The following is a 12,866-nucleotide window of genomic DNA, read 5'->3' on the forward strand; positions in this document are numbered from 1 at the left end:
TGGCATTGTGGAGCACAGCTCACTTTCTGAAAGATCCCAAAAGCTTTGGAGACGGAGCATCCAACCGCTTCCAACCATCAACCACGACTGACTTGATTGATCCTGACTTATCTGAAGAGGATGATGATTATGAAAATGTACAGTTCAGTGGGGTAGCAAAAGCACTTGCAAAAGAAGGTTTAGATGGGGCATCTCTACAGGGCCTGAGAGAGGCTGAAGCTTTGGATAGCAGAACCCAAAACAGGCATCCAGGTATCCAGCCTAATGATCTGCTAAAGCAGGCCCCAAGTGCTTGCTATGTGAATGGCCATGCCAGACTGATCTCACAGCTTGAGAGTCACTTTGTACCTATCTCAGACGGTCTTCAAGCAGGGCGATGGCCTGAAATATATTCTGTGGAGTGACAGTGGGATGTAATGCAAAAGCTTCTCCTTCGACGTGACACTTAGACAGTAATGCTATATATCTGTCTGGTTTGAAGCTTTTCACAATGCACGTTATATGGTCTCTGAGCAAGGAGGATTTTGGCACTGACTTCAGTATGATCAGCATTGGCTCCTGTACACAATCATAGGCCCTTGTGGTCTTGTCACTGCAGTGTTGCACTCTTACATGTCCCACGTTGCTCACTGAAACTTTTTGCAGTCTGTTTCAGTCTACCAGAGGTTTTGGGACACGGATAGAATACTTCCCAAATATGAAGAAAACCCATAAAAATAAAAAAATATATTATGAAAGAACAGAACTCTCTCAGTATGCATTGAAATTAATTGAAATGATGTTTCCTGTTTATACATACAAAAAACATTCTTTAGGTAAACAGGGAAGATATGATATAAAACCTGTATTAATAAAGCAGAATATTAGCTGTCTTTCTTTAGGATAGTCATAAAGAAAGCACATATAGAGGAAGAAACAGTGGAAAGAGAGTATCTGGTCATCCCCCCAAAAGAGATTTTTATTGATGGGAGAAAGATGACTGCATATTATCTAGACACATATACAGAAGTGGCTTTGTTTTTGTCGTAGTCATGGTGAGAAAACCATGCTGGGGTGAGATAGATTCATCTTCCTAGCATAGAGTGTGACACGTAGGTAATGGTTCTTCTCACACGGTTTGATATTTTTTGCAGATATTTACTTTTCTGTTAACTCTATGTCTGCTTTACAGTAATACCACACGGATATTTTTAGAGGATGTGGGGAAAAGCAGCATACCTTTATAAAACTATCTACTCTAATTAGTGGTTACAAACACAGAAGTCTCTCATTGTAATAATTTACAGTGTAACATCAGCTGTGCCTTTCCAGACCTTTATATGATCTTTTTGTTTGTTTGGTTGGGTTTTTTGTTTGTTTGTTTGTTTGTTGTTTGTTTTGTTTCTTTTTTCCTGTATGATACAATACTTCGTGATTCCATGTTATCATCATTTTGCCTTGGTGTACTTGTATTAATGGGACATGAATAAAAGCTGCTGCTGGTGAGGAGGACTTTACATGTGTACTGCACTGCAAAGCCTGACAGTTCATTTTCAAACACTCATTCCTGCTAATGAGTTACTACTCCTGGATGCTTCTGGAGAGGCATTAACAACATGTGCCAGAGCTGCCAGCTGCACTGCTGGGGAGTCATGAGACAGCAAGCAAGATGCAGGCAGCACGTATGGGCCGCAGGCAGCCGACAGGCAATTATGTAGAATCAGGTGTTAGAGAAAGCTCTGCACAGCAGGGGCAGCCCCGGGAAGAAGAGGCAAGGCTAGCCACCGACATAGAAAGGGGAAGGATTGCTGAGATGTGAACTGCTGGCACATCATGGGCACGCTCTGAAATACGTGGTCCTGAAGCTGCAGTAAGACCTCTGCCTTGCCATCAGCTACAACTACGCAGGAGCAGGCTGTGAGAACTGACATGGCTAGAAGTGAACCTCGCATGACGTGCGTTTCCATCATCTTTTACAACAGGCAGACATCGTTGATGTGCAGCCCATCTGACTAAAAGATGTCATCCACATTTAGGCTACCAGTGTCTCCCAAAGCTGAGGCCTGAACTCAGTCATGCAGCAGGTATCCTGCTCCTCTGCTCATTCAGAGGGAAGCCTGGAGGCACCAAAGGTGGCAGGTGGAGTTGTGCACTGCTCCAGGACCCCTTTCATCCCCATACCATAGCTGTCCCTCTGCAAAAAAGGCCTTGGAAGCCCATGCTGTTCCCCAACGAATGAGACCCCCATGTAACACAAGGTCCAGGCGATGCCAGCAGCACTGCATGGGTGAAGGGCAGCAGCACTTTCAGGGACAGCCTCCTGTGCATTCCCACACCTCAGCCACATCACCGTGCTGCTTCCATGAGGGGCAAGAAGAAGCACCTTGTCTCGGGAATGGCTGGGGGAGGGTGGGCTCACAGTGAGGTACCTTAGGTGAGTAACACAGCAGCATTAGGACAACACTGACAAGTTTCCTTGCTGGCACACAAAATTTCATGGGCAACAAGTCTGGTCGCGGCACCACACAGCCAATTAGGCCCATGGCAGCTCTACTCCAGCCCTGGTGGGTGATGCTGAATAGCCCTGCTCTAAGCAGGTCAAACAGCATACGCATACAAAATCAGTGTTTGTCTTTTCTGCTCCAAAGCATGCCTTTTGCCTACTCCACGAGGAAACAACCCTTTCTAGGAGGAAGATGGTGTGGTGTGGGGCCTCTGAGGTGACATAACTCCGGCAAGAACTCCCTTTCCTCCTCTACATAGGGTGTCACAAACAGTTTGGGGGTTGTCATGTTCCCTACGTGGTGCTTACACAGCCCAGCAGGGAGCGTGGGTCCGTAGGTTTCCTACTACAGCACCTAACCGGTGCTCTGCTCTGCTCTGCCTGCATCACAGGCAGCAGCCTGAGCTGGGACTGCATTGCAGCAGCCAGGGACTCGGTCCGTTCTGCTAGGAACAAGTAATTTAATGCAACCAGACTGTGCATTTTTTCTTTCTCTGCACAGACCATTCTCGGATGTCTCACAAGCTGTGTGGGAATATGTTCTGGGGGTGGACACTTGTGTGATTTGGCCATCCCAGGATCTGGCCACCTTGTAACCGTCTGAGGTAACAGACTTATGTACACAGACCTCCACCTCCCTAATACTCCCATCCTCTCCCTCATTTCCACCGTAGCCCATCCCTCCTGCCAGCAAGCTGCTTTCCAGCAAAGGGAACTCTTCTTTAAAGATGACCTTGGTCTTAGCTTCTCAGTCAGCATTTCATCTTTTGCACTGTCTTCTGAAGATGCTGAGTGTGCTCCAGATACCTCCTTTTTCTTGTGTGGATACATGGACATGGTTTCTTTTCTCCTTCTGTCACTGTCTTGACATCAGCTGGAATGTGCTAGAGGGATGCCTCAACTTGAAATCACAACAGCTTCGTCTTTGACCATGACCATCTCTCCCTTCACTGCTCAGAGAATGGTCTTTCTGTGATTGCTGTCATTTATTCTGAGAACTACCCCCGGAGTGACCACCATCTCAGCTGCCACAGCGCCTGCCAGCCCCTCCATCCTAAGGAAAGGCTTCCTCCATCACCACCACTCTTGCCCCAGTCACCTCATTCTAGAGATGCCCTTTTGGTGCAGACATAGTTACATTATGCATGAAGACAGCAGGCGGGCAGCCCTTGAAAATGGCACTGGGCATGAAATGCCTACATCACAGGGGATGGATTAGAGGAGACGTGCCAGTTGCATATGCATGAGAATGGCATAGGCTTGCCTCAAACCAAAAATGTCTGAATCAAACTGCCCACCTAGCACAGACATCTCAACACGGGAGATGGATGTGTTATAAAATTGTGGGGAAGTAGTCGAGATGAATCATTGTCATGCACTGCAATGTCTGAAATGGCACTAGAAGCCTGCCTACTTTCAGTCACAAGTCATGCTCTCAGTGTCCTGCAGTTTGAGAGATCCCAAATCGCCTTACCTTTGTTATGCCGCTGACCTGCTGCTCTCTGCTCAGACATGAAGTGAGGACAGATAGCCTATTAATTTTGGCTACATGGAGGCAGCTGCCTAATTCTGTACTGAAATGCATAAGTGATCTGATTTTCCAAAGAGCTGGGTATGAAGGCCACTTGTCTGCTGAATTTTAATTTGCACTGTCTTGGTGGAACACCCTGTGCTGCCGTATCTTCTCCCTTAGGCTTCCTTACTAAGATGGTTACTGTGTCTGAAAGCTCATCACATTCACGAAAAATTTTCCCCAGCTCCTCCACTATTTATTTTTAGATTTAAATAAGAAAAAAAAATAATCTACAGCTCTAGATACTGACAGCTATTTGGGATCAGAAGCAATGCAGAAATAATCATGCTCACACACGGCAACATTAAATTCCCTTAACCAAGCAGCGATTCAAAGCAGTGAAACAAGCTCCACCCCAGAACTGTTTTATCATCCGTCCGCTTTTAAGAAGATTAAGCTGTTATATTTCACTGCTGCTTTCATCTTCCCTCTGTGAGTGCCATCCAGGCCTCCAGGCAAGCATAGCTGCTTATCCTCATCAGGAGACTTCCAGTCAGGGAAAACGAGAGAGAGCAAAAAACACAGGCTTACTTGTCGAGAAGCAGTGGATATGTATGAGAAGAGCTATACATATAAGACTATACATTCATGCTGCATACAGCTTAAACTCAGAGCTAGGACACTGCTTGAAAACTTCTGTCATGCACTAAAATATTGATAGCCTGGTCTAAAAAAATCCACATAACCACTATAATAGCCCCTATCATTGTTGTCTCTGTAGATGGGATATAAGGATACAATTTCCTATTAGTTTACACCAACTAGTCAATCCAATTCATGATTAGAGCATAGCGGATAGGCCAGCAAAGATGCCTTTCTTCACCAGAAGTACGGAAAATAAGGAGTGTTTCACAGAGACTTTTTAGAGAAACACCTTTTTTAAGGATCTTCTCTCCAAATGCATTTCTGCTTCTTTCAGTCATATGAATAATTTGCCACAAGTTTCAATTTGTTGTCAAAAACACCACTTATCTAGTTTCATACATTTTAATACATCTTCATGATGTGTTAAAATCATGTAACACCTTATATGTGCGGCAGATTTTACCTTTGGGTGGTAAAGCTAAGCTTCAAGTTGATATTTAGTTAGGTCTCTGGAATCGTGTAAAGAAATGTAGCATCCTTTGATGTTTGTTGTTGGTTTTAATCAAACACAAAGGACTGGGTTTTAAACCAAAGGTGGTATGGGGAAATTAGACAGGATTTTGCAAAAAAGAAGCTAACTACTGTAAAGATCTTTAAGCTGCCAGAGCTTCTGTAAATTCATCCATTTCTTTTGCTCCCTTTGACCAAGTTCTTGAGTCATCAGGAACTTGACACAGACCCAAATGGAGTCACCTATTTAGTAGGGTTTTTTGTTTGTTTATTTGTTTGTTTGTTTGTTTGTTTGTTTAAAAGAGAGTAATTCAGTATATGTCTCCCAAACCACTCATCCAGTCCCACTCCAAGGCTATTTCTCTTCCAGGCCCTATATACAGAGCTCTGCAGCTCTTCTTTTGCAGCTTCCTCAGTAGTTCAGACACAAGCAGTAACAAAACACTGTAAAACCCTTCAAACCTGAAGTCCTCTGCAGGCCACTGAGTTCCACTGGCAGGAAGCTCAGGGAAGTGGCTTGCAGAACCATCCAGTTCCTTCCCAAAATGCCTGGTTTGCAGCTGTATTTCCAAACTCTTCCCAGCACACTGAACCTTTTCAAATAAAATCAATGAGTTGCATTATATGGCAAGCACCATTATTTTCAAAGGCAGTAACAAAATTTCCAAAGGCTTTCTTCCTTGCATGCCATTTTCCTTCCTCAGTTAAAAGTGCAAAAACAGAAGCTGGGTAATGCTGTGTTTGAATGGGCAGAGTCTCAAACATGAACTCATGCCCGTGATTCCTATTTCAGATGTGCAGTACTGTTGAGTTTCGAGGAGACACAAAAAGGAGTACTTCTTGGATAAAGATGGTTACCTTTTATGGAAGGAGTAGGATTCCATAGGATGAATTCAACCTTGAGAGCCAGGTTTAATTCAGAGTCATACTGCTTGGTGTTACTCTGCTGAGGTTTGATTCATTAATTTGCAGAAATGTACATCTAACTTCCAGCTAATTGCTGTTTTACTTACTGCTTATTATCACGTAACGTTTATACTACAGTTCACCAAGCTTTTCCAATCACAGTTGACACATTAATCTACTAACTATTATATGGGTAGACTGACAGAAGAATTTAGTCTCATATAAGAGAATGTACTTCAACCATAATGTATGGTTAATATTGTAAATGCAGCTAGTGGCTTTATTTTTTGAAAGCAGGATGGAAAGAACGGCACAATGATATTTCTCTTTCTCTTGACCCATAAAAAGGTTCCTTGGTGGAGTCCTACATTGGGCCATACATTATCCTCCCTTCAACTTTGTATCTCCACAGGCCAAAAAAGCTAGGAGAGCTTCCAAGGTGAGGTGAACCCGTCTGAAGAGAAGTCAGGGCTGCAGAGTGCTAGTTGCATGGGCAGTAGGGATGGAGCTGTGGCTTTCTGAAAAAACATTTCATACACGTATTTGCGTCAAATGCTGCTCTATCTGAGCGCAGACATGTTTTCCTCTCTTGCAAGTGTCACTGTGTTCTTAGTCCTCCTTCATTTCCTTTCCTGATGGCTGAACAGCTGCAAAAACTAAATGAACTGTTGCAGCCTTGCTACTCCTACCCTAGGCACCAAAGGCATTGTGCGGGCCACTGCAGTCAGGCTGACTTGTAAATCCTGAAACCAGTACCGCATATCTTCTAGGTGTCCCGGCTGTGTACCAATGCTCTCACAAAACCTTGTTGAAACTACTGTTACCTGACCTTCTATTTGATCTCTTTGGTGACAGCATTGTACGAAAGTGAAGAACAAAACAGGAAAAGAGGCTTAGAAAAGAGCCTGACACAAAAATCATTTTTTCTAAGAGCACTCAGTTGCAAGGTCTTTGAAAAGTAACCCATGTCTGGACCCATGTCGAACTCACCCATTTGCCAGAGAACCCCTTTGCCTTCTACTTGTATACTGCATCTCTTATTTTTGTCATTCCTTTCTGAGAAAGAGTTTGTCCTTTATAAGATACTTAAATGCTTTTTCATCTTTGAACATGCGTCTGTGCAAAGATCTTGGAACTGGCAATCTACCAATAGCAAATCAACTGGCAGAGAAATTATTAAGTGTCTGTGTGCCAGATACCTTTAAATTCTTTGTTCATACACTTCGATCTATTATGGATATTCAGACTATGCTGGTTTGCAGAAACTTCAGCCCAGGACTCATTGATCTGCCCAGAGAACTGTTTGTAGCAAGCAGTTAAGAAAAGTTCTCCAGTGCCTTCTGCTCAGACAACTTTTTCATAACTAACCAACCACTCGTATTTCTTCCAAGACCAACAACTGCTTCATCTGCGAAGTAAAGATTTCTAAGGCCATGTGTAATAGTGCCCTATAGTGACATTACTGACATAACAATAAACCTGACTTCAGAAGTGATATTCCACATTTTTTCTGAAGCTTGTTTTGATTTTTTCATTCTGCCTTTTGATCCTTTGTTTAATCCACTGCCTTTGAAAAGCTGGAAAGCATTTAGTAGCATCCTCTGTTATTTGCAGAACCCAGGTGAGCTCTATCATGCAAAGTGTCTGAAAAGTAGTGCTGTTTCCATTAAGTCTTAGAAATGTCGGCTTTGAAATTAATTTTTAATCTTCCAGTGGCACAAACTTCCAAGAGGGTTTGCATACTTCTGTTACTTTCTCTTATTGTGCGTTGTGAAGTAGCAGTTGCTGGTGCCTAAGGCAGGAAAATACAATGCACTGATAATTATTTGTCTCATGTTGCATCATAAATGATTATTGATTTGTCAGAGCAACTTCTACCAATCTTCACTAATAACTTACATGTGAACAATGCTATATAAAGTAACTTCCAAAAGAAATTATGTCAAGTCATTTTCCCTTGGACTTCTCAAATCTAGTAATCAAGTATATTGCACTTATTAATGTCCACAGAAACCTCTACATTTTACTTGTGCATCTGTAAGACAGAAGAGGAGAAACAGGCAAATATAATATTTTTGTAATTTTATCAATAGACTTTTTTTTTTTTTCCCACACAATCCATGGGATGCAATGAGCTCAAAATTTCCCCTTAATCTCCACTTTCTCTTCAGATGGCACCATGATTGCTGTGTGTACATGTACAACTGACCTCTGCTGGAGAGAAAGCAGCTTGTCAGATGTGAGTAATTGCTAACTGTTTTGCCCTCTGTTGATCTAATAGTGCAATCTGAGGCTAAAATAACTACCTTCTGAATTCACAGAGCAAGAACTTTAAATTTAAAGTTTTGAAAATAATCTTAACTTTGCCCTACTGCACATTCACCTGGTAATTAAGCCAGATAAAAAATCGCATAATGCCTACTGGCAGAATGTAATGAGATGGATAATATTATGGATTTGTGTTTAATGGGAAAATGTAAAATTAGTACACATCCCAATCCCATGTTGAACTGAAATGGCTGGGTGTTTTTCATGAAATTTTGTTAAAAAGACTTTATTGATCATAATGTTGTTTTTTTTTTTAATAAAGATTTTATCCCTCTTTCGGAAAATTAGTAACAATATAATTTACCTCCCTAGAACAAGAAATCCACAAAAATGACAAGAGCTTGTGCTGTGGAAGGATAGGGAAGACCTCATGAGAATGAGGTTAAAGAAAAGAGAGCATTGCTTGTAGGGAAATTAGTTATTCCTTCAGAGGACTCTTTAACAAGACTGGTTGTATATTTTTCTCATGTTCCCAAAGTTCGTAGATTCTGGGGTCACCTACTAAAAATTTAGAGCTAGACTTGCTTACCTCCAAATCTCCTCACAGTAGACAATTTTGAAGAGAAGTTGTGTATTTTTTATACCACCCTGGTCACTGACATTCTTTCCAAACTCTTTTGTATACAGTTCCCCATTACTCAATAAGCTTTTGACAAGATCTGTTATTATGTTTCATGAATAGTTTTGGTGGTGTGTTGTGGTTTTGTTTTTTTTTTTTTATTTTTCATTTTTTCTTTGACATTTCCATTTTAATTCTTCATTTTATACTTTAAAAACAGTGGATCACTCCTGGCAAATATTGCAAAATTTAGCAAACATCAAAATTGTGTCCCATTTGGCAGATTCTTACAGTATTTTTAAACAAATTTCTATGTGAGCTTATGGCAAAACATAAGATGTAACAAAAATGTAGGACTTAACAAGCCTAAAAGACTCATTTACAGTGTGTCAATAGTACTTAATAATGTTATTTAAAATTTGTGGCTACTTTGTGTGAAATAATTGAGAAACTGTTACAAAAATGTAGGTTTTTGACCTTCATAGTCAAAAGGCAAGAGGGACAGAGACACTGCTCTCCTTCGTGTTCAAAAAATGCTTAATATCATCCCACCGTATGATGGCATGATATGGTATATGACACCATGTTTTATATATATGATTCCAGGGAATCCTTGTATAAGAATCCACGTGTAAGATACCACGTTAACAATAGTAAATCCCCATCTGGCATCATCGAAAACAAATCTGATTTGTCAATTCAGGAATACTAAATGATCCCAAAGCCCTCTTAGAAACCAGTCATGAACACTTCAAATCAATCAGCTAAGTTTGCATGGAATTTGCAAATGACACAAATCCAAAGAAACCTAGACAAATCCCAGGGGATTTATGCTAAAGCTGAAACTAAGACCAACACTTACAAAAGCAACCAGCACTTTCTGCAGCTCAGTTCTGAGTACCTGATTTTGAAGAGGCCTTATTTTCAGAAAGAGTGGCAAACTGCCCTGAACTTGAAATATTTCAAAACATGCATTTAAAACCACAGACTCTTTCCATGTGCCCCAGCCTGCACAAGTAGATGTTGCTCTTTAAGGAATTTTACAGGAGAGTAAGAAATGAATCTTTTCTGCTTCAACTCCAATTAAACCGAGAAACAGTTATTTCATCACTGTGTCTTCATCCTCAGTGGATGCTGCTGTTTCTCTTCAGGGCTCTTTGTTTCCTGGCCAGGTGCAGTCCAGCTGGGTCTGACAGGAACTGTATGCGATATGAATCCTTGATGGTTTTTTGGTGGTCTCGATATACCACACTATTCTCAGGACAGGCCCTGGACCTGGAATGACAGTGGCTGGAGTTAGTGCTTCCCACCAAAATGAACCAAATGTGGCTTAAGGGACACATCTCAGAATGATACCTTTGCTGCTTTCTCTGAACAGAGGGCTGGATATCAGTGAGACATATGTCCTGGATATTTTTAAAGAACAGTCCAAGTACCAAAGGGCATGTGTTTTCCTGTGGTGTGGGGGCAACACGCTTGTGTGTTGGAAGAGGAAGACGGAGGCTGGGTCCAGGAGATGGACGTACCTGTGCTGGGAGAAGAGCTGGTGTGCTGCTAGAAGGAGCATGGCCCTCCTTTCTGGTCCCTGTTCCCACAAGAACACCGCGAGGAAACAGGGCCAAAAGGAAACCTCCACTGTTGGTCAGCCATGCCCTCATCCAACTGTGAAAGACGGGGAGCACCCAGCTGCTCTGGAGCTCTCCCCTTGGTTCCCCAGAGGGACAGGGCCTTGGCAGGACCTCCCTGCTGCCACAACATCTGGCCAGGCTGTGATCACGCTGATGGCCAGGCCACCACAGAGATGATGTTGAGGTGGCTGTGGGGTAGGGATTAGGGGGCTGACATCTAGACTGCTTTGAGGGTGATGGCTAATCCGTGGTGGAGCAGCTGGTTAGGTCAGCGTGGAGGTGCTGGCTAGGCAGGCGTGGGGGACACTGAGGCAGCCGTGGGGGTGATGCTTTGACCCTTGAGAGGACAACGGTGAGGCCATCGCAGGGCTGACAGCCGGGCTGCCACGGTGCCTCAGGCTGCACCAACGCGGGGGTGACACCCGAGGGGAGCTGCGGGCCGGGTGCTGGCGGCCAGGAAGGACCCGGGGCAAGCCCCGAGCCCCCGACCCACGGGGCTCCGGACCTGGGGGGCCGGCGGGTGCTGGCGGCGGGCCGGGGGCCATCACCCAGGGCCGCCACCTGCCCCCGCCGCCCCGCCCCGCCCGGCCCGGCCCGGCCCGGCCCGGCCCGGCCCCGCCGGCTGCGGAGCTGCGAGCGGCGGCGACAACGCCAACGACAGCGACGACGACAGGGGGTGTCGCTGCCGGGGGCGCGCAGGAGGAGGAAGAGGAGGAGGAGGCGGGAGGAGGAAGGCGGCAGCGCTCGGGAGGAGCCTGTCCAGCGTGAGACAGCACATTCGGCCGGCGGTCCTGCTGCGGGAGCGGGCGGCACCGCGCTCCGCGGAGGAGGAGGAGGAGGAGGAGGAGGCAGCGGCCATTTGGGCGGCCGGCGGAGGTGAGGCGCGGCCGGGGGCTGCCGGGGGGAGCCGGGGGAGCCTCGGTGCTGCCTCCTCGCAGGGTGCCGACAGGCCGGCACCCGCCGCGGGAGATGGGCGAGGTGAGGCCGGGCGGCTGCTCCGCCCGTCCCCGGGGCAGCAGCGGCAGGGAGGGCCGCCGGCACCGCTCCGGCCCCCCGCACCTGCACCGGCCCCCGTCCTGGTCCTGGTCCCGGTCCCGATCCTGGTCCTGGTCCTGATCCTGATCCCGGTCCTGGTCCTGATCCCGGTCCTCGTCCTGGTCCTGATCCTGATCCCGGTCCTGGTCCTGATCCCGGTCCCCATCCCGACCCCCGGCCCCGGCCCGCCCGGAGGGCAGCCGCAGGCTTTAACCTCCCTGCCTGTGCCTCAGCACCGAAGAGGTTAAAGGAGAGGGAGACAAAAAAAAAAGTTTCCCATCTTTATTTTTTTTCACATATACATATCATTTTTTCTTTTTCTTTTTTTTCGCAGCGTGAGCAACAGAGGGTTTGCCAAAGTCCGTAACGACAGCAGATGGAGAATTAGATCGTTTCCAGCTCCAAAGGTAATTCCCTGAAAGGGTGAGAGGCCTTTTTTTGCTAGCGCTTGGAATACATTTTCCAAAGGATGTTATTACAGTCACATCCCCCCGGGAATGCCTCTGGGTCAGCAGATAGCATAAGGCCCCTAGATATTCCCTAGACAAAGCCCTTGTTTCATTGACCAGAACAAAGTGTGTTTCTCCATCAATATTAGCATTGGCAAAAAGTAAAAATTTCGGCTGTAACTACATAAAAAATAAGGATCCTAAACAGACTGAGCAATGTAACCTGCTGTTATATGGGGGATGAAATGGAAAGACCTGATGTGAAGTCAGCACGTGGCTTTGGCACTGCACCTAGTAATTTATCCTGACATAGAGTTTTGTCAGCTCTTCGTTTCTGCATGAGGCCATTGAATTACCTCTGAAATTACACTAAATATTAGGAAGCACGGTGCTGCAAAATCTGGTTTCAGAATGGAGATCCAAATCCCAGGACCGTGCATCTATCTCCTGATAGATGGTGTTATCAGAGCCTCTGGGAGGAATTTCACTGCTGTTGCCACTGATGTGATTTAGTAAAGTGCCTCATTTGTTCTTGTTACATTAATGGGAGGAAGTTTTGTGTTTTGCTTTCTGATTTTCTTAAGTTCCTCTTTCTACCTGCTTTCCATTTCAGAGGATCTCTCTAGTGCGAGTCTCCACCATGAGGGTGGATAAAATTCCTTCTATAATTTCTATGTAGTGTTTCTCAGCAAGAATGGCTTTCTTCAGCATGATTGTCTTCATTCCCTGCCTCGGGGCTGCACCCTGGTCTTTGTCCCTGGGAATGCTTAATGTCATAATCATTAGCTGCTCCATGTTGTCTTCCTAGAAA

At 44.9% G+C, this 12,866-nt stretch overlaps 1 protein-coding gene across 15 annotated transcripts in view; it reads left to right on the plus strand.

Annotated features, from left to right (window-relative positions):
* Positions 1 to 11,167: 11,167 nt before the first annotated feature.
* DYNC1I1 (dynein cytoplasmic 1 intermediate chain 1) overlaps positions 11,168 to 12,866 on the plus strand; it is a 190,981-nt gene continuing 189,282 nt past the window's right edge. For 4 of the 15 annotated variants that reach the window (XR_013947360.1, XR_013947361.1, XR_013947362.1 and 1 more), the window contains exons 1-2: positions 11,178 to 11,447; positions 11,941 to 12,013. The gene's annotated coding sequence lies outside the window, so the exon portion shown is untranslated. Of the gene's footprint in view, positions 11,448 to 11,940; positions 12,014 to 12,866 lie in introns of all 15 variants that reach the window. The other 11 variants (XM_080582182.1, XM_080582180.1, XM_080582186.1 and 8 more) reach the window with 4 other exon arrangements.

Source organism: Anser brachyrhynchus, assembly GCF_964034855.1.
Source record: "Anser brachyrhynchus genome assembly, chromosome: 2".
Taxonomy (NCBI): domain Eukaryota; kingdom Metazoa; phylum Chordata; class Aves; order Anseriformes; family Anatidae; genus Anser; species Anser brachyrhynchus.